Source organism: Ptychodera flava, chromosome 5 (assembly GCF_041260155.1).
Source record: "Ptychodera flava strain L36383 chromosome 5, AS_Pfla_20210202, whole genome shotgun sequence".
Classification (NCBI taxonomy): Eukaryota; Metazoa; Hemichordata; class Enteropneusta; family Ptychoderidae; genus Ptychodera; species Ptychodera flava.
The window spans coordinates 8,705,799-8,727,653 of NC_091932.1; the positions used below are offsets into that span (position 1 = coordinate 8,705,799).

Sequence of the window (21,855 nt, forward strand, 5' to 3'; positions counted from 1 at the left end):
CACTTATTTGAACTTACCTAATCTATATACAGCTATCTAATAACCATAAACATTTTTTTCGTCATGTCCAAAAAATGTCAAACTTTTGAAACGTTTCCATGGAAATGTTATCACGAAAATCTGAATGATCACACATTCTATCATTTCGCTCACAGTTTATATTGAAATTTCCGATTTTGACAACAAATACTTTGTCCAATCATACTTCCAAGCACTTAAATTTCACACATGGTAGCTGAAATGTTTGACTTTATATATCTTGAATGAAAATTAGGGGTCAGCATTATATTTGCGTAGCCACACACGTCTATTTAAATCTCCATCAAACTCGAATTATTTTACTCTCGGAGGAGTCACCTCCTCTTCACTTATACGTACTTGAATAAACTTGTCTCAAGAATTGAAATTTCACTTTCTGGGAAAACATCGGGACAAATAGCTCGCAAATAGCTCTAGTAGAAACGTACCTCAATGAAATTCAACGAATTTCTGAGCCCCACTGCCAGCTCTGCATGCATGGATAAAAAACGTCCACGGTTTATGGTGCAGGTTGAACAGTCATTACATGCAAGGCCTGGTCACTTGTCAATGAACTATAGACATCGAACACGCTGTTGCCTGTAACTCTCACAATAGCTCCCGGACAGAAATGTTACGATATATGCATCGCAGTGGACGAAGCTTGGCGACTATTTTGAATTATCAAATCTAGGACTGATAGATATGGTTGTACGGTACAGTACTTTTTTGAATATGCATCAGTCACTACATTGAAACTGCAAATTTTGGAACCCGTCAAGTCTCGACTGACCGTAGTCAAGTGCGAAATTGTCGATATCGGTGACTATAAGGCAGAGGGCGCTGTTCAACATTGTATGTATACAGCGCGATTGAGCCACGTAGCTCATAAGACTCTCGCAAGTTGCGCCTGTTTAGCTGTCGCAGCATGTAATGTAATGTCATTCATTCAATCCTCACGAAAAGACCAAACATTCGCAAGATTTTGCTTTGTTTTTAACGACCAAGACTCCAGTTTCTCTGCGAGTAATTAACACTCATCTACTTCGCAATACCACTTCACACAATTTATTTGTATTGAAAAAAGAGGCGCAAGACTTGCAACTTGCGCAAAACTTGCGCCCAGCAACAATGACTGCTAGACAACACAAGATTTTGTGAAAGCGTAACTGTAGGTTATTACGAAAATATCGCAAAAGGATGCACTCGGACATGGGTACAGAGTACCGCCCTGTGCTTCGCGTCGGTAATGCACTGCGTAAATGTCCCCCTGCATTCTTTGCAGTATTTTCTTAAACGGGAAGTTACAGGACCTCATGATCAGTAAGAAATTACTTCCGCAAATGTGACCCATTGTGTACAGTTAACGGTGTTCTGTTGACAGAACAGTTTTAATCCGGACTGCAATTCGCTTGTCAATGGTAACATCAGACATAACACATACACGAGGCATGTAAAAAATTTAGCATAGGCACTTCGACATGAATTTTGAAGAACGGCGAGAAACTTTATTTCGAATCGCAAACGGAACATAACAGAACACAGTTATTTAATGTCAGATATTGAGAAGTACCTTTCCTAGGCTGTTTCAGTGAATCAGATAATTTCTTTATGCAAGTTTAAAAAGTAATTAATTTTGATCTCTTCGTCGAATTGCTAGGATGTTTAAAAACTGGAAATAGACATATTGACAGATATCTTTCTACCGAAATGTGGAATACAATTTCTAGTGAGACATTTATAGAATAAGCAAAATGACTAAGTAGTAAGAGCATCTTTGCACCACTGTATTTCTGTAAAATTTGATTTGCAAGTGTTATGGTTTACTATTAGCCTTGATGGAAACCATCAAAAAAATTTCAAGGTTCGATACTTTCAACTGCTATGAAGACATCGCGCCTGCTGACCCCTTTGGCGGTACATCGTCTGCAGTCTTCCTTCATGGCAGTACTCTTGATTCCAGTATATCATCGCCTAAATGTATGCTTTGAATTGATTGTCACCTTTATGATAATGATTGATGCACTGTGTTGCAGCGAGTGGAATTTCCAGCAATTCTCTCTGATTTGTATTGACGTCATTGTGCAAAAACTTCTTCCGTTCTGTTTGCGTCTTCGCAATTTCACTCTGAAAGTGTCATTATACAAATATTATTTTAGTAAATATTTAACATCGCTAGAAGGCAACAGAGTCAGGGAAAAAGCAAATGAAAATTATGATTTGTGCATGCAAAAAACACTTCAGTGTTGTCATTTGGAAAACCCAGCAATCAGCAACTGGCGTATGTAGCCGAAAAAGATTCTCTGCTGACATGCAGACTTCTTTTCTTATTTCTGTTAAATATCAAATCCTGTTCCGGCACAATACTGGTGAAATTTGGACCCCTCTTTTTCTTCCAATAGTTCAAATGATTATTCAATAATAAAAGAACATTCTCAAGCAGAAATTGATATTGTTCAAGATACTAAAATTTATAAAGATACGGCTGTAGTCATAACAATACGTTATCCGACTAAGAAAAACCCACACATGGCTCTGCATGGTTTTCAATCAAACCGAATCACGGTAGATTTTAACATGCTATTCTTGTTGTTCGCACGAACAGTTCTGTATACCCTTATGTGTAATCGCCCGTGGCCCTATTATCTCACTGTATGCCAAAACCATATTTGTACCTTGCGCACGACTCACATTACTTCGATGTTTTGATAAAAAGATTAGGAACTTTGTCTTTAAAATTGCCTACACAAATTTCAGGAGCATTTGAGCAAACCGTGAAGTTATTGCTTTAAGCTTACTCACAAAACTTGTTCTCTATGTGACACACTAACCAATTATGACGTAAGTATCAGGAATATGAATAAGAAAACATTTATATCAGCATAAATATTATTACTCCATCATCACATTAAAGTTGTCAAATTTATGAAAACCCCCATAACATTCAAACATTTTCTAGTTATGCAGGGCATCTCCTCTGCAATAATGCACCCAAATATTCGACAAATTAAATTTTCAAGTTATTACTTTAAACTCAGACTTCTTTGTGATCTCTACCAGCGTTGTCTTCGGACGGACAGATTGACTTCTACTATTGAAAAGCTCTCATACGTTTGGCAGGTGGAGGCCAAAAATTCGAGAAGTTGGAGTGAAGAGTTTGTAGGTGCTTGCTAATGCATGGAAGATACATACTTCCTTTGTAACAACGCCTATCTCAGGTAGAAGAAGTTACAAAAGAAAGGAATTTTATCTCCTGCAAACGTTCATACAGCGCCACCTGTGGCGGGGTTCAAGAGGTCATCGAGTAGGCTTGTCCTATCCTCTTTTGCCCTGAGACGGTCCTCCAGTGACTGCCATTTCGGCAGCTGGACCTCATCTGAACTTTAACAACGCCCTACTCCTCCCCTTTCCACCACATTTTACCATGTATGGATTTGTGTTTGGGCCCCACAAGATTGGGGCAAGATTAAATGAGTTACCTATGTAGGTGAATTCTTTGTTAGACTGTTAATTGGTCACCCATTTTGTGGCCCACTTTATGTATTTCACAGTTATGAGCATGTTAATCATTGTAAGGAAATTTGTTTGTGTGTCAGTTTATTGGTCACCAATTTTGTGGCCTAATTGAATTTCAATATACTTTTATGATATAATCGCAATAAATCACACCCAGCGAAGGTATACTAGTCAATTTTGGCAAATTCACTTCATATATGCACTCGCTATCGCTCGTGCATATAAGTCGTGAATTGGTCGAAATCTCGTGGTATACCGTCGCTGGGTGTGCTTTATAATGTCTAAGTATCAATTTTAATATAATAATACTTCGCTCATTTCACCTTATATTCCGGTGACACTTTAATTGCCAAACTGCCTTACACCGCAATTGCCTTCAAATCGAGTATATGACTTTTCAATTTGAGCATATATACATCGTACATGTGTCAATTTTTATTAATTTCATTGCGTAAAAGAGTGACAAACACAAAATGCATGAGTAACTTTGAAGCTGAGTTTAACCTACAAATCTTTGTGAACATAAAACGTACCGTAAACTTTGAGTCTTGTCTTCCCTTCACCGGACAAACCTTCTACGTAGTAATCAATTTCACATTTGTAGTCACCCGTGTCAGCAACTTCGAGTCTAGAGATGTTCAAATCAGCTTTTGATCCAACGATATTCACACGATCTCGATAACGGCCGAATCCCGTCCCGTCCTCTAGATCATTCGCTAAAAATACCAACTCTTCTTTGCCAGTCTGGTCAGATATCATTGTCCACGCTTTGACCACTCTTCTATTGTTCAGTTCTGGAACATCATGGTCACATTTGAGTATTGTAGATGATAGGACATGGCCGAGTGTAGTGGCTCTGTTCTAACAGTTAAACCGTCCACATGTATATGTAGAACTGAAAAAAAGAGCGAGCTAACATCAAATACACAGTAAAAAGTACAGTTCATTACTTTCACTACAAAATTTTCACTGTCGATGGCTGTAGTACCATACTATAATCTTGGCACTGGAAGTATTTGTCCAGAAAAAACGTTATAGACGAATTGACATGTGTATATGAACAGCTTTCATCGTGACGTGCTTGATCTTAAGGTAATATGTACCTCAAAAGTGAAAGACTTAACTTTGCTCTAACTTTCCTCAAGGAATCTTTCAATCATTCTCTTTCAAAATCAAGAATAAAAATAGGGGGTCACCGTGCAAATTTTGGTACCAGAGAAACAAATTACCTAAGATTTACCGATATGGAAATTCAAAATGGCCGCCATCCCTGTGTTAAATCTATGGAGAAAAATAAAAATTTTCGAATTTCGAAAAACTAAGCCGGTGAAAAGTTTTCTTTCACCAAGAGCTTTAAAATGAACCCCCACATGTGGTATATCAGAAGAGAATTGTAAAAGTTTGAGAGTCCGAATGTCTGTCCCCGAGGTGCGTTCTATACCTTAAGAAACGAATGTGATGCATTATAGGAAAACGTATTTTGTGTGTGATTATCTCAGAAATTTTGTGACCAAACAACAGCAATGGGAATCTCGAAGTTATACACAAGTGTGCGATATATATGTGATATCATATAATGTATTATCAATTTTTGAAAATGCTTGGACATTGTTACCAATTATCACCTTTTCGTGAATCGTATCAACATGAGTGCTAATAGAACACGTGATATCATATCATAGCATATTGCATGTAAAGGCAAATGGTGGGCATCAAGGAATTACCTTGGAAATCAAATCGTTTACTTCTACGCCTCAATAACGAAACTTGTAAAATCCGTAATAAATGTATATGCAATTAAAGATACAAAAATTGTGTAGTAAGTATGACGTGAGAAGTAGGCGAGCAAAACCATTAGAATTTACAATAAAAATTTTAGAACCAGGAAACACGACCAAGCCTACCATTGTATCACCAATAAGCTTATATGGTCTCATTAAGAATCCATGGTTTGTTGAAGATTAAACTGACCGAATCTCTAATATGAAACTGACGACAGGTTTTACTCATACCAGACAACGATTCACATAATGATTATTTCTTGACGGTCCCAGCATAAAATTTATAATCGATCCATTACCAAAAATAATTGTCAAGGTGCCGCCAGAAATGCACTGAAGACATGATGCTATATCTTGAATTCGTGTAGTAAGCACTACATAGTTATTGCACTGAAGTAATTTTTGTTACAGCAATGATATAAAAAGCGCATTGTGATTTCTTTTGGATTGAAGTTGTTGAGTCGGAGTTACCTCGCGGCCCCTGCTTATTTGGAATGCCAAACATTTGACACAGTGTTCCTGATACATCTCACCTGATATCAACAGCCCAGTGCACCAAATCCAGTGCAGCGCCATATTGGTAAAATGCCTATTTGGACATTTGAGCACAACGATCACGTGACTAATCTGTCTTTGGGGCAGCTAGGTGGTCGTTGAAAACAACCATTGTTTATACGGTATTTAGCTATCATAAATAACCAACACATTCCATGCCAGGGCCGGGCAGTAACTATCCTACCGTATCGGTCGGTACCAGGGTAATGCACAATACTGGTAAAACCAACCCACGCCCGGAAGCGTACAACCCACTGGTAATATTTGAGGAAAGTGAACAAAGGTTTCATTTTGCTTCTTGCTTCAACACATAGTCATCACGCTATGTCAGTGCCTAGCTATAGATCCCTCCACGGCAAGGCATAGACGTATTCCCCAAGATTGCTTGGCATTTTATATATGTACATTTAATGAAGTAAAGTCAACTCCATTCCTGAAGCGAAATATAGCCAACAAGAGAATAATTCTGAGAATTCAATAAATTAAAAGACATACCACAGTTGCTTGTGGTTACTATTCAGGCCATTTTCCGGCAATTCTTCGCATTCAGGATGCCAGATCGCCGATGAGATAATTCAAGTACAAAGGATTATGGGAGTGAAAATACACATCTCAATGGTTGAATGGCAACGTTATGCGAGCATTGTTTGAAAGTGAATTTTCGTCTGAATGTGGTATGCATCGGTCAAATGCAGTTACTGGAGTAAAGATTTTAACTTTTGATTGAATTTTCGACCGTCTGATGTTACTTTTGTGAGGGCAGATGTTTTATTGTTTGGTTTTTGACTTCTCGCCGATTTAACATGCCATACCTTCTATTCTTTACATTAATGGCAAAGTTTGGCCTTCGGTCTCACACTTCGATTCCCGGGCCTTCCATCTACTATCCAAGCAACACTGCACGCACCTGTGCCCCGAATTTCCTTCTGCTGTTTATGCCTCAGAATCATTAGATACGGAAGAATTTACTGATATGAACAGGATGTGCATTACCAAAGAGTGGGACAGGGGACAGAACCTATTACCATCTCAGACGTCCGAAAACGGCAGACTACTTTTTATATTAGCACGATTGGAACTAATTTTGCAGAATATGATCTTTTTAAATTTATCAAAATTACTAGGTGCTCTATAGCTCAGTTTAGGAAAAACAACAACAAAACACGAAAAATAGACAAGCTTAAATTTGTTGGTTAAACCAATATTACTACAATATCCTGTTCTCCCAAATTAGTTCCAATCATTCACAGGCGATATAATATAGAAATAACGGGCGACGCGCTGACCATTAACGTTTATTTATGGGCAAGGAAGAGAGGCAAAAATAAAGGGCGAGGCTTACCGAGCACGTTAATTTTGACTTTCCTCGAGCCCGCGTCCATAAATATACGTTAATGATCAGCGCGGAGTCTGTTATTTCCATTATATTATCAACGAACCCCCAAAACCGTCAAAATTTACGAAAATTTCCCACGCTAACGACAACGGGGCCCCAGAACTTGTCAGTGAGTAGTGCGCACTCAGTGAAAAGTCTTCATATCCGGAGATTTTTTCAAAAAAGGTGTGTAAACCTGGCCCACAAGTGTTCCATTTTATTTTGTGATTGATTATGATCTTTGTACAATTACAATTTACGTTTTAGCTGAAAAGTTGCCATGTTTGCGAAAGTGATAAATTTGTCATACCCCAACCAGTGCGTGCTTTTTCAAAGTAGATATTTTGTCTATATTTTATTGTTTGTATTATATACAGACAGCCCTATATTGAATCGAACTGTATCTGGAAGTTTAACAGTCTGTACACACATATAAAATCGACTTAAGACTAGAATTAAATTCAACGCTTGACGATTGAAGTTGTCACTACCAATACATGTTTTGACTCTTTGTTGACAGTAACATTTTGCTGCCACCTGCACTTCTTCCAGATCTAGCATGTACAGTGTACTCTGTTTCAGTCAAGTATGCTTCCAACAATTTCTCTATCTAAGGTAACACGCGCCTTGAAAGTGTAAGTATACCTAAACTTTTGCCCATGCTTTCCTCAATTAAACTTCAACGATTCTCTTACCAAGTCAAGATTAAATATCAGAACTTATCGTGTACTTTTACCACCAGAGAAACAAATTGCCTATCATTTACCAATATTGAAATTCAAAATGGCCGCCATTCCTGTGTTTACTCTGTGAGTGTCGTTAAAACTTGCAATTCTGTAAGACGTCGACAATAAAGTTTCTTAGCTTTGATTGACCCCCTCAAGTGGTAAATCAGTAAAGAGTTGTAAAATTGAGAGTTAGAATATCTGTCGTTGTGGCATATTCTATCGAAAGACGTGTTCGGTTGCCAATTACATTGATCGTGATAAAATCATTATTGTTACTGTGTATATCACTGGCTCTGATGCGTCAGCATCACACTGTTTCATACAGTTTCGCAACGATGAGTATGTTAAGGTAGAATGCGCGTGGGCGACAGAGAGTCAGACTTCCAAACTTTCACAATTCTTTTCTGATCTAGCGATTGTGAGGACTCATTTTAAAGCTCGTTGTGTAAGAAAAAAATCTACTGTCTAAGATTTTCGAAAATCCGAAACTTTTATTTTTCTCCATAAAGCTAACATTGGGATGATAGCAGTTTTGAATCATTCGGTAAACCTTGGGTAATTTGTTTCGTAGTACCACAATTTGCATAGTGATCCCCGATTTTTAGCTCACGTGTTCACACACATGAGCTAATGTCATAGCGATGTGTGTCTGTCTGTATATCCGTGTGTGTGTCTCTCTCTCTCTGTCTGCCTGTTTACACGATAACTCAAAAACGTCTTAATAGATTCAAGTCAGATTTGGTAGACAGGTACCATATGCTACTTGCAAGAATTCATTAGATTTTGGTTATTGTGGCTTGCATATTAATTGAGTTATGCAATATCATTTTTTTCATATAATGGTATGGAGACAGTAATGACAGTGTCGACATATGTCAAGAAATACTGCACAAAATTTCATGAAACTTTTCACAGATGACAATCTCAGGACATTATGATGATGCTGTGTGTCATGTCAATTATCTGCTCATTTGCATATTTAATGAACTTTTGTAATTAGTGAAATAACTCTGAAATTCCTGAAATTTGATGATACATGCAACAAATGTTGATATGATTTAGATCTTATTGTACTTAGGAGCAGTGGGCAGTGTCAAGTTAATAAATAGCTCATTTGCATATATTATGAAGTTTTGTAATTAGTCATGTAACTCCAAAATAACTGCACCAATCTGATGAAATCTGTTGCACATACTGATCCGACAGTTATCAAACCGTGGTGTAAAGCATTAAGGTCGTGTGAAGTTGAGGGTTCATTTACATATTTAATGAACTTTGTAATGAGGTATATAAATCTTAAATTACGGCACCAAATTTGCTAAAACCTGCTACAGATATTGATCTGATAAATATCTACTTGTGCTATGAAACATTGAGCACTGTCAACTTAATAAAGGGTTCATTTGCATATAAAATGAACTTTGTAATTAGCGATATTACTCCAAAATTACAACACTAAATTTGATAAAACGTTATACATAGTTGATCAGATAGATATCTAATTGTCTCATGAAGCATTGAGCAGTGTCACGTTATAATCAGCTCATTTGCATACATTAATAAAATTTTGTAATCAGTGTTTTAATTCTCAGAGCATGTCCCAAAGTTGATGAAGCCTGCCACATATAACGATATAACAGATATCTGATTGTTCTGTGAAGCGTACTACAGTTAATGAACCTGTTGTAAAACACATGAGCACATTCAGTTCACATCTAGTGTGTAGATTTTTTAGGTCCAGTACCATAACTCAGACTATCTCATCTCTGATGACATTTGCTTCATGTTGCTATATCTTTTTGTATCATCAAATTTTTTTGTCGTTCCGTACCTAACATAGAAATATTCCTTATCAAACATGGAAAAAGTCTTGAACATTTGGCAAGTTCTGTAGTATTTATCTCACGTGTTCATACACGTGAGCGATGTCATAGCGATGTCTGTCTGTCTGTCTGTCCGTGTGTGTATGTGTGTGTGTGTTTGTCTGTGTGCCAGTCTGTCAGTCTGTTTAGACAATAACTCAAAAGCGCCTGAACAGATTCAAGTCAGATTTGGTACACAGGTACCATATGCTAATTGCAAGAACTGTTTCAGATTTTGGTTAGTGTGGCTTGCGTATTAATAAAGTTATGACATATCATTTTCTTTCATACAATGGTTTCCCTATGGAGACAATAATGACAGTGTCGACCTACATCAGAATACTGCACAAAATGTAATGAAACTTTCACATATGACAATCTCAGAATATTATGATGATATTGTGAGTGTCATGTCAATTATCTGCTCATTTGCATATTTAATGAACTTTTGTAATTAGAGACATTACTCTGGCATTCCTGCTCCAACTTTGATGATACATGCACCAAATATTGACTTACGTATATCTAATTGTGCTGAGAAGCATTTGGCAGTGTCAAGTTAATTAAGGGTTCATTTGCATATTTAATAAACTTGGTAATTAGGGATATTACTCCACAATTACAGCATTAAATTTGATGAAACGTGCTACATATGTTGATCTGATAGATATCTAATTGTCCCATGAAGAACTGGGCAGTGTCAAGTTAATAAACAGCTTATTTGCATATTGAATAAAAATTTTTAATTAGTGAATTAGCTCTGACTGTGCGAAAGTTGATGAAACCTGCTACATATAATGATCTGACAGATATCTGAATGTTCTGTGACGCATACTACTATTAATGAACCTTTTGTAAAACACGTGAGCCCATTCAGTCATATCTGGTTTAGCTTATATCCTATGCATGGATCATTGTCTATTCCGTTCTGATTTCCCAAGCTTGCATCATATCACCATGATCCCCTATATCCATTCATGTTTCTTGGTCCGTGCATTCTCCGTCTGTCCGACTTCCCCCAGGCTCATATAATGTCATACATCCCCTGGGTTTGAGTCACGCATATTTCACTGTTTGTTTGGTTTCCATCGGTCTGACCCCCACGCTCATACCAGGTCACATCCCCGTAGCATGATAAGTATTATTTTTATTATTATGATTATTAGGCTACCCAAGCTGCGAGGCTTGTGCCCCTATATTGATGTCATAGTCAACATTTATGAGTGATCATTTTGAGTTCTAAGCTAAGCTTTAACTTTCCTTACTCTGCTTGTCAAAATAAATTGACCGTCTACTCTGCTGATGTGATGAAGATTTTGTAGTGTTAATAAATTCAGCATTGAAAATACCATATAACAAGCAAAGTGTGCAAAAAATACTAATAAGCTAAAAGAAAAATTAAAAAAAAAATCATTATTTTTCTGATATCACACCAAATGTGTTTCAGACAAGCTATACAAACTGTCAGTTGCAATTACCAGTGAATTCATCACATCATTCTCTTTCTCTATGGGTCTCTCTTTGATAACAATTGGGTTCATTCAAATCAGAAACCGTCATCTGTACAGCATTCTCTCTTTATAGATATAATTGTGTAAATCTGTTGAGTAATGCTTATAATTTACGATGCAATAAACTGTCAAAGTTCTAAATCCTCAATTTGAGATAAAATCAGTCATGAAGTGCCATGTACTAACTGATGAGAAAGATGAAATTCCTGAAATATGTTTCAATAGAATAGTCTTGCAATAAAATGATGCAAAACTACAATAACTATGAAATAAATATGACATTGAAACATACATAAAAGTTATCCACAGAATGCCATTACCAGTGCACAGTATAAATGTTCATATTATACTTGAGTGGAATGTATGACCTTTGACTCAACAAAACCATATTTTGTATTCAACCTACATTTGGTAGTCAAAGTTGATAGCCATGAGGAAAGACAAAGAAATGGTGAAAATTAGATAAGCATTTACACTTTTATTTTCTAAGTCTATAATGGTATCTTACAGTTATTTTCAATCATTACATTAGTGTAAGGAACTGCTGTCAGTTACCTTCTTCAAGGGTCTCAGCACCAATGGTGTTTTACTTTCATCTTAAAATTGATATAAACTATCATCCATTATTTTCACAAGCAATCACAGAGTTTCTTTCATTTGCTCAAACTTTCACAAGAACAAAGTAATCCTACTTGCAATAAATTTATAAAGTACAACGATTTCTCAGTAATGTGTATGAAAGGTAAAGATTTTAGCTTTTAGTAGGAAATAAAACACTCAATCAGTGAAACAATAATTGAGTCAAGAATTATTGAAATAATTTCTATGTCAATGAAAACACACAAATTATTGATGTAATGTTTGTGATATGGATAATGCATGATGGGTAAGAATCTTCCACAGAGTAAAAGTTTAATTTATTTCATCTGGCAAAGAAAGAATGTGGTGAAGTGTAAATCACAGAAAGCCACTAGGGCCAATAGACATGTCAACCTCATATATGACGTCTTTTAGCACTTCAAATAAGATTACGCAATAATGTACCCCCTCCCAGAACATAATGGACAAAAGCAAACTTTGAACAACATAATGTATGGTGTAAAGCTGAGTACATTCTGGAGTGAAATGTTTACTTGAGATCATTTGAGTGTTTAGAAAAGTGTTCACAGACACTTTTGCCTTTAACTTTATTGATTTCTTTAACCCATTCATGTACTTTTTCTATCATACTGTTTGTATTGTACTGATGGTCACATAAACATATATTCAGACTTAAGCAACCGTTTCAGATGTTTAAAGGAAGATCTCTGTATTATATCATCCGCTTTAAATCCATTGTCAATCCACTTAAAAGTTTGGTAAGACTGGTTGAAACTCCTTGTATGCTATCATGTACATCATCTGCAAGAGAAATACTTTAAGCGTCAGATAAATGACCAGTAAATGGAAATTAGAGTGAAAATGCATTTGCCATTTCAACAAGCAACAAGGGGGTTAAAGTTTGGTAATTTAGTTTACTAGAACTTTCCATCAAGTCCAGCTGGGCAGCCAAAGTCAGGGATTCCCGAAGCCATAGGGTTAGTTTTTATGATACTATGTATAATCATTCTGCTTAATTGCTATGCGGCAAGAAAGTAGCAAAAATTAGTATCGCTGAATTGCATCATGGGATACCAGCTTGCTTGAGAAAACCCAATATCAAGGGGCTATAAGTTTAGCAGCAGTGATGACTCACCACATGACTGTGAGTGGAGTGTCATCTTGAAGTTTTCAATGACAGCAGCTGGTCAATTAGAGGGAATGGCTGTAAGTTTTGATCAGTTTTTAAAGTCACTATTTTTTATTTAAATGTCAACCAGGGTTTCATATTCTACTCCCCAGAGCATGTTGATATACACTGTATTCGGTTTATCATCTTGGCCTGTACATTTGTAGACTGTATTGTTATTGTTTACTAGTGAATTCTGGTTTGGACAAGAATTCAAATGTTAACAATAACAGTGCATTTTATGTTGTGTTGACAAACTCAATGGTAACCGTTGTTGTTTCAACGTACTTTTAAGAGTTTAATAAGAGCTTGCAATTGATATACATTCATGAATATATATTGATATATATCATGGAACCGAAAATCATCAAAAGTTAGATTTACTGGACATTCAATTGATTGGCACAAAAGTGCAAGTTCATCCTGTCGGAGCAGGAACTTGAAGCACATATTGAATTGAAATATTTGAGAAAATCAAAGAATGTTGTTCACTTTAGTATGTTAAGGCTGGTTTTTGCTTTTTTCAATAAAGAAACACACACACTGTGATTTGAATTGAAAACTCATATTTTATAAATTGGTCTGTCCATATTACTGTACCGGTAGTTGTTATCAAGACTTTTCAATGGATTAATTTGCAAAAAAAATTTCAATTTACCTGGTTGTTGGCACACCAAATTGTCTGTATCAATTCATTTAGTTTTTTCTAGATTCGAATGAATGATAACATGTACACAATTCAGTAATCTCACATTTATCACAGTAATCTCACATATGCCAAAATAATAGTATGATAACACAAAAGAAAATTTCTCACTCACCACAGATGGGCTAGCTTATCTCTCCATTCCTTCAACTCTATTCTGAAGAGGCCTTCCTTTGTTTAATCCGTGCCACACAGTCCAGCAACCTCACGTCATCAGGAAACTTGCCACCAAGATGCTATAAAGTGGTCTACCAGTCAAGTACAACTGTGTGAGAAAATGTCCTGATTAGATGTTTGATTTACAACATTAATTTCATTCATGAGTCTGATATTTTGATGGTTTAATTACATAGAGTAATGTTGCATCATTCGGTATAAAATTTCACTGCCATTAAATTTATGAAATAATCTCAGTGCAATGCCATTACCACTACTGATGCTCAAATTTTACACTTTTTACAGAATAAACTTGTGATTTGGTAGATTGGTTTGATAACACTGCATGGCTGCTACAAATATAAACACTTTTACAGACTATTAGAGATCTATCTTTACTGAAGAAAACAAATGAGATATGCAAATATTGGTTATGGATGTCAGCAGTCTCAAGTGTTTGTAAGTGATAGACTTCCACACATTACTGATTCCAATTGTTGTATTCCTATGCTATGTGCAGTGTATATGGGAACTGAGGCAAAACTTGGAATACATAGATAATATTGTCATTATAAATTGACTAAATCTACCACATCTCCACCTCTGACATCAAAACAAATCAAATATCATTGCAATCTGACCATTTTCAAATTCTTAGCATATTTCAAATGTTTTACATCTTGTTATGGTCATTTTTAACAATTGAACCAAAATTCAACCAATGAAGCGATTATACAGTTTTTGCAATGGACAGTTAAACATATCCTGGTGCATACAGACATATATGTACTAACATACATACATGTACATAAATGTAAACATTACTGTTACATATGAATATAATGTGGCTATATTACATGTATACAAGGTACACAAAGACTTCAAAAAGTCCAACTGATTGCTAGCTTTCAAAATTGCATGTATAGCAAATGGAGCTAAAAAAAGCAAAACATTATTTTATATATATAACTTCTTTAACGTGTTTGAAAGCTTTCATGCTTTTTTCATAATTTGAATGTTCAATTTGGCAAAAATTGTTAACAGCACATATCAAAATTTGATAGTTAAAAGGTTATTATATTGTTATTACATATGAAACCAAAAGTATCAGAATGGATTACTTCAATATTACATTAACCACTGTGGTGCAATTGAGTCTAAACTATTTTTGTTCAAATTTTAAAGCCTGATGTTTTATAATAATCTTACAGAAATTTGGTATTAACGCCGTCCCTCCGCCAATGTGGGTGGAGACTGAGTTATTAGTATAATTTATTATCAACAGTTACATGTACTTATGCATGGCCCTCACCTCACCAGCCTGCCTCCATTGTAGTCAGAATGACCCCAAACATTCCTACAGTCACATGTGTCAACATTAACATAAGGTGAATTATGTGATCCAGAATTAGGTCACATTGATGTCCTTATGTTAGCGTTAATAGAGAATTTGCAGAGGTTCAGAACTGTATGCATCTATGGGTCATGTGACGCTATGAAGAGTGTTAGCACCATCATTCTAAGGGGTCCCTCTTTATAAACAGGTCTGTACCTGTAAGGTGATTAATTGACACATACATCTATGCAGAATGGCTGCTGCTCCTGCACAAAAAGTTCTGGAAGAAATTGGTGAAGATTTCCTGTGTTGTACCATTTGCCTGGAGCAGTTCAAGTCTCCTAAAATTCTACCATGTCTGCATACGTTCTGCGAGGAATGTCTAGCCACACTGGTAAAGAAGACTGGCTCTCTAAACTGTCCAGAATGTAGACAACAATATCAGCTCCCTGTTGGAGGCGTGCCGGCAATAAAGGGCAACTTCTTTATGAGCAACCTGATAGAGATATTCAAGCATCGACTGGGGTCTATGCAGGAAGCCGAGATCAAGTGTAAAGGTTGCCAACAGAATACAGCCACTCACAGGTGTGTGGAATGCAAACATTATATTTGTGACAACTGTGTTAAGGTACACAGAAACCTACCATTCACACAGACACACCAGCTAATGAGCATTGAAGAATATGAAAAAGCCAAGTCAGACAGTCCAGTGGCCATACAAGCAGTGGAATATTGCAGTGTTCATCCAAAGAATGAAATTGAATTCTACTGTGAGACCTGTCAGGTACCTGTCTGTTCAAACTGCACCATTGTTACACACCACATGCCAGAACATGTACACAGAGACTTGAAAGATGCAGCGGATGAGTATCTTACAGAACTGAAAGCCATGGTTGACAAACTGAAAGTGAAAGAACAGGAAGCTGAAAACAACAAAACTCTGGCCAAGCAGATGCACAGTGATCTTACAGAGCAGTGCAGCAGAGAAGAAAGGAAGGTGAGAAAGAAAGCAGAAGAAATCATCGAGAAAATAAAGAGAGAAGAGCAGAGACTAATAGATGAGCTACAAAACAATTACACCATGAAAATGAAAATAGCAGAAGTTGATATTGATGAGATTGAATTAAAACTTTGTAACATAAAGAGCGCATGCAGCTATGTAGAGGCACTGATGCATCATGGGAATGCGGCTCAACTTCTCTCCACAAAGGATGATGTTGACACTCGCATCAAGCAACTGACTACCATGGAAACTGTAGCAAAGGCTGAACATGAATACATCACATTCACACCACATGATGAATTCTGTGAGCACGACATTCTGGGAACACTGAAATCTGATGTGTGTATTTCACGTTGTACAGTTGAAAACATTCCAAAACAACTCCTGAAAGGTGACTCTGCAGACCTACTGATCACAACCAGAGATTCCACAGGAAAGCAAATCATCCTTAAACAATCGGTGAGAGTTAATGTCAGTAAACCTGATGCATCATGGGAAGAAATTGATGCAACCAATCACAGAGATGGCACACAAGGGGTTACAATAACAGCACAACTGGATGGAGAATATCAAGTTACCATGACAATAGGGGATCAATTAATACCAGGCTGTCCTATAATAATACCTGTCATCAAAGGATTGGTGGAGGCTGTTGGCAGTATGGGAAACGCTGAAGGACAGTTCAATGAACCCTGGAGTGTGGCTGTAAACAAAGACAGAGACATTGTCACTGCAGATAGGGCCAATAATAGGTTGCAGATAACCACTTCAAAGGGAAAGTTTAAGAAAATTTTGAAATTCGAAGAGTTTGAGAAGCCTTTCACACCACGTGATGTAGCTATATCAAGTGATAATACATACTATAGTTTAGATGACAACAATAAGCAAGTAGTTATGAGCAATGAGAATGGAAATGTCGTCGAGTGCTTTGGACACAATGAGTTGACAGATCCATATGGCATCGCAATTAGTCCGGTAGATGGCAATGTCTATGTCACAGACAAGGGTGATCATTGTGTTAGGGTTTATACAAAACATGGCAAATATCTAAGGTCATTTGGGACATATGGTAAAGGTCACAGGGGATTAAATAGGACCTGGGGTGTTGTCATAGGAAGTACTGGAATGGTATTTGTAGCAGACCATGGTCACCAACGTATCCATGTATTCAATTCACACGACCAGTATTTGTATTCCTTTGATTGTCGTCTTGTAAATGGGAAGATGGGATACCCAATGGGAATATCAATTGATAGTGATAAATATGTCTATGTTACTACTGATAACCCAAGCAGTCTTTGAAGTTTGAGAGTAGTGGCAAGTTTGTTTGTCGTATTGATAGTGAAAGTGATGGGCTGCAGTACCCCACTGGTATAGCACTGACAGATGATGTACCTTGCAGGGTGGTTGTAGCCGACTGTCACAACCACAGCATCAAAGTATTTGTACAGTGATAACATCACAATAAATTATGCTACACTGTGTTTTTTGATTGATGTTGGCAAATAAGAAGCTGAGAACCATTTTGAGGAGATGGTATATTTCACCATGTCTGCCAGTAACACCATTAAATGTATTATATTTTATGATGGATAGCAAATACTTGTATTTCCATTCATTAGTATTAGATTGGGGTTTGCTGTTATTAGATTTTCTTTCTACAAAAATCTTCAATAATGTCAAAAAGTACCAGGTCAAACACAGGTGTATCATGATTCAATGAAAACACTTGAAAAATATATAAAATATCACTTTCCCTTTTTCTTACAATTAATTCTTTCATTGCTGTTTTTTAATGTCTTTATTAAATTCACTTGTTTGTACAAGGAGTGGAGTTTTAGCACATAACAAAGAAGTTACTGATAATGTGCTGCAATATTTTCTTTGGATTTATATTTTCATTTAGTAACTTTTAAACAAGAAATGAGAACAATTCCTTTTTTCTTCTTCTGCCTTGAGTACGTTCACCGTTTTGTACACAAAGTCAACTTCAAACACAAAGTGGAAGTTGTGCACTGTATGCATTCATTATGTTTTGAACAAATTTTAGTCCAAACTTAATCTCAGCTGTCGACAATAACCTACTAGTAGATATTTACACACATACCAGGTAAAGCTGTGTTAACATGTAAACATAATAGATTTTAAGAGCTGAACAAGAAGCAATTTTATGATCAGCAAAAACAGGAAATATATCAAAGTTAGAGTGAGTGGAACATTAATAAAAGTTTATTTTGGGAAGACATGAGATTTCCATTGCAATCAGTGCTGAATATTTTAAATTAAATGATGAATCTTTTTGACTTGTATTCTCTAAACTAATTTAAGATTGCAAAAATGTATAAAACATGATAGCTACAGACAAGCAATACATGATCAGTAGATCTGAAATAATTTATGATTTGATAATATGATGTAAAATCATAAATGTTGGTATCAATATTGCCATACATTTAGTTAATGCAGAGAGATGTGGAATACAGATTATTTTATGTAAGATTGTATACTTTGATATAATAATTGGAATTAAACAGAATAATGTGCCTCCATATGATATGCATCATATTATCCATGTCTGTGTGTCTGTGTGTGTCTGTGTGTGTTGCTGTTCACATATTCTGGTGTGGGGAATGAACTTTGTCCACAGTACAGGACTGACATTCTACCATAGAAAAGCTATACAGGATTATAGTACCATGGTACTGAAAGAATTCAAACAGAACAAGACAGACATGGTAATCTGTAGTCACTACATGTGTAAAATAAACCAAGTTGGTGGGCATGCCATGTATCCGATATGCATGCACACCATCTTGGATATTTTTTACACATTGACAACAGATTACCATGTGTGTCCCGTTTTAATCCAATCACCACCATGGTACTACCCAACTTTAATGTTTGCAATGGGGAAAGAGGAACAGTGATCCGGTGTACATGAAAATGGAGATTTTAAGGTGTAAATAAAGTGATTCATGTTGAGAGCTTTTTCAATTTGCACTTGCATGGCATTGTATTTCAGTATGTACTAATAGTTGTCTCATATCATCTGTATAAAAGTCCATGTTTTACAAATGACCAGGTGGAAGATAAAGCACACACGTTTCTCAAACAAACGATGTGTACAACTTATGTGATGCTATCTGGTTCTAGTGTATTTCAAATAATACCGTACACTTCACACTAATGTCACAAAGTTACCAATGTCAGTAAAGTTTTGTAAATAATTGCTGAATCACCACCAGAAAATCAAATTCACGGCCAACTAGAACAAACGTTCTGGTGATTTCACTTACTTGCCAACAAGAATTTCAAAAGCAGAATACTGAACAACTTTCATTGAAGGAGGCCATTGGAAAAAGTCACAATTTTGCAATGGCTTTGATAATCAAATGCAAGGCAAGTTAAAGCAGAAATTATTACAGTACCTTCAGTACATTTTTTCATAAGTGTTGGCAATCATAGCAACCTATGTAATGTATTCAATGTATCAAATTTTATTTTTTGTGTAAAACTTTATACTGCCTGTACGACATTTTAGTGCAGGTATTTTTCCCTCGGATTCTAATGAGACTGTTCGCGAGGCGAGTTTAGCTCTATTGACATCATAGGAGATGGAAAACCAGAGTTAGCTTGGTTTACCGTTGAAAATACCAGGATATACAAGGCAAGGCAATGTGTAGGTTATTGAAATAACATTGCCAGTTTCTTAGTAAATTCATTTCCAATTAATAAACACAAACAATAAGGCCAAGAAAAATAAAAAGTTTGTTTCTCATCCTCGCACGCCTCAATTCAGACCCACCATGTCAACCTTTTTTTCTGCTAATGAGGAAATAAAATAATAAAAAAAACGCAAAAATATATGACGACAGTGCTGTATAAAACAGAACTGTCAACAAAATAACTGACACTAACATTCCATTCAGACCTGTACACATACAATGTATGTCACTGCTATATTAAGCTGTCAAAACTGTGCATTGCTTCAAAAGTCAAACCACGAACTGTGCAATACAAAATTACTAAAGCAACACTGCTCTACATTTGTTTTAGCGCATTCTCATTGGTTGAAAAATAAAAAATATTGAGAAGAAAAAATCTATGTCCGCATCATTTTTGCTATATGTCTAGGATGAGAAACAATCTTTTTATTTTTCTTGGCCTAAGGCATTGGCTATCCAAACATTGATGCATTATTTGTATCAAATGCTAGCATTCACACTAGATTTGCCATGGTAACAGATTGTAGATTGGCTCATAAAATGATCGTATTAGGGAACTATTTCCAGACTTAGGTATTTACAATTCATTCTTCATCAATCCTAACAACATTAACACAGCAGACTTGGCAAAGTACTGTCAACTAGATGTCACAGTGTTTTCAACATTGTATTTTATTAAAGGGGCAATTAGAATGACTGTACTTATCTGATCATTAATTTGTGGTGAAAATGGCAGAGAGTACATTTTTTATTTACCAAGTTGGGTCCATAGTTACAAATTATCACCGATGAAAGGATCACAGAGGACATAATCTTTTGACCTATTCCAGGCAATGCAGTCATTTTTTGCACCCGAACAGGGATATAATTTTTATTCTCTTTGCAAAACAGAAGTTGGAAGTGTATTTATTGGAAAGCTGTTTATGGTCTTTAATTCTTTGAGTGCCAAGGTAGATTTTTGTCCCCTTTTATAAATATGGTGATCCAGTCAGTTTTTTTCAGATTTCTCAGATTGTTTTTTTCAGATTTTTGCCAAAATTTTGATAAAAAACTGTAGCCAATGAAATGTGATGTCCATTTGGTCCAAAATTATCAATAAAATTACAGAAAAATTCATAAAATGGTAAGATGTTGCACTAAAATTTTGGTGGGAAAAATTACAACACTCAAAGGGTTAATTCAAACTTAGAACTATGGCTTTCAATCAATCAATCTTGACACTGAATTCATTGCCTTGGTTCATGTTCAAACTCACAAGTCTTTGATCTGTTGTTTTGACAAGTTCTAACTATCAGTATTTATCAGTGTTCAGGGAAGCTTATTGTGTCAGTGTTCATGTAACATGTGTAACTATGACACATAATATTGATCACTACCTTTACCAAATTTGTAAATGGATTCTGTGAATTTGAACTTGAATCCACGCAATATATTTAGCATCAAGATAGTACAGAAAGTGTCATTATTGTTGAACTGTTAGTTTATGAAATCCACCAATCTAAAACTGGTCTGGGGATGAAAAGTTTGTGAGTTCAAACCTTACCTTACTGAGATTGCCAGCAAAAGTTTTCTCTCGCAGTATGGAAGTCTTGATGTAGACAGGCTCCCTGTGACAGGTGGAATATATACTTGTATAACTGTACATACGCCAGACTGATTAAGAATCTTGAACATAACACACATATATAAGTTATCAAACAAATAGATTGTTGGGAAATGATGATTGTAGAACAAAAACATCTTTGGTCTCAAAATGAATTTACAAAATAGCTGCACGGCAACTTCTATATGGAAAATGTATATGTTTAAATATGA

At 36.0% G+C, this 21,855-nt stretch overlaps 2 long non-coding RNA genes across 4 annotated transcripts in view; both read right to left on the reverse strand.

Annotated features, from left to right (window-relative positions):
- Nucleotides 1-6,380, reverse strand: part of LOC139132926 (uncharacterized) — a 138,685-nt gene extending 132,305 nt beyond the window's left edge. Inside the window, exons 1-3 of one of the 3 annotated variants that reach the window (XR_011552489.1) lie at nucleotides 6,366-6,380; nucleotides 4,068-4,429; nucleotides 1,918-2,145 (exon numbers count right to left, since the gene is read on the reverse strand). This is a non-coding gene — a long non-coding RNA (uncharacterized lncRNA). Of the gene's footprint in view, nucleotides 1-1,500; nucleotides 2,146-4,067; nucleotides 4,430-5,848; nucleotides 5,922-6,365 lie in introns of those variants that run through there. The other 2 variants (XR_011552487.1, XR_011552488.1) reach the window with 2 other exon arrangements.
- Nucleotides 6,381-10,490: 4,110 nt separating this feature from the next.
- Nucleotides 10,491-21,684, reverse strand: LOC139132927 (uncharacterized). Its single transcript, XR_011552490.1, has 3 exons — nucleotides 21,584-21,684; nucleotides 13,936-14,085; nucleotides 10,491-12,747 (listed from the first exon to the last, which is right to left on the reverse strand). It is a non-coding gene; the product is annotated as an uncharacterized lncRNA (long non-coding RNA).
- Nucleotides 21,685-21,855: the final 171 nt, after the last annotated feature.